The following is a 1272-nucleotide window of genomic DNA, read 5'->3' as shown; positions in this document are numbered from 1 at the left end:
ATCCGCTCTTTCCAGACCAGTCGGCCTTGTACCAGGCACTCGTGTTATAATTGTTCAGTAAGAGATTCTTCAGGTGTGAATCTTTGAAGATCTATACGGAAAATCCACAAAGGACCAAGTTTGGGTCCTAGGCCTTGGATGCAGATTTCATGCATCTTTCTTTGCATATTTTCGTGCTTTGGGTGTTTTATTTGTTTGTTTTTTGTTTTTTTCGCGTTTTTTTGGCCGCACCACACACGGCATGTGGGATCTTAGTTCTCCGACCAGGGATCGAAGCCAAGCCCCCTGCAGTGGAAGCGCAGAGTCTTAACCACTGGGCCGCCAGGGAGGTGCTTTCTTTGCATATTTTGGCGGCATTCAGGGGTCAATATGAAATCCCCCTGTGGCTAATTCACCAAGAGCAAGTGTGGTGGTAGATGAGTGGGTAGTTGGCCAGCTTCCTAGTGTGTGAGATAAACGTGTTAGAGCTGAACTGAAATATCTTTATTAACATTTTATAATATTAATACTTTTCAGAGTATATCCCAACTCTAAGGCTTTATCTGCTAGTTACATTATTGCAAAGAGATCATCTGAAACTCTCAGAAAGTGAACATTCATAGCAAAAGGTCTATGTAAAACATGAAGTAGAAAAAGCAAGTTTAGATTTAAATAGGCCCCCTTCGCTCCTCTCTTTTTACCACCAACATAAAGGGAGTGTCTATAATTCAAGGGTGGGTAGTTCCCGGGCACCAGATGACTTGATTATGTCTAATCCAGGTCTCTAGATGAACTGCCAGAAACACTCCTCAGGTAAGATCGCAGAAGACTTTGAAAACTGGCTAAATAAACACAGTACCCTCGTCCCCATCCTGAGCTCCTGTTCACTCAGCCTCGCTTTAGCAGCTGAAGAGACGGGACGCGGAAATCTTTTGTGTACCTTTAATGAAATGGGATATTCAGCCACCTGCTCACAGACCAGAGCAATTCCAGGAAATGTTTCAGTCCCCGAACTTACTCTGAAACAAGGCTTAGGCCAGTTCAGAGCAGGCATTACCCTGTTAGAGCCTCATAAACTGGATCAATCTCAGGCAAAGTCTTCCAGTCTCTGTGGTGAGGGAAATGTAGCAGCTCTCAGTTTTCCGTACATGAACAGCTCTGTGTTCCATGCAGGAGAAACTTACGGGTCTGGACTGTATTATAAATGTATCGGGTTGAGTGTAACAAGGGGAGGGCTTTCTCTACTGCCATTGCAATGCCATTTCGCGACTGAAAATAACTTTTGCAAAGCTG

This window comes from Neophocaena asiaeorientalis, unplaced genomic scaffold (genome assembly GCF_003031525.2).
Source record: "Neophocaena asiaeorientalis asiaeorientalis breed wild unplaced genomic scaffold, Neophocaena_asiaeorientalis_V1.1 scaffold145, whole genome shotgun sequence".
Classification (NCBI taxonomy): domain Eukaryota; kingdom Metazoa; phylum Chordata; class Mammalia; order Artiodactyla; family Phocoenidae; genus Neophocaena; species Neophocaena asiaeorientalis.
The sequence above is the reverse complement of the archived record's forward strand: the minus strand, read 5'-3'. Positions refer to the sequence as shown.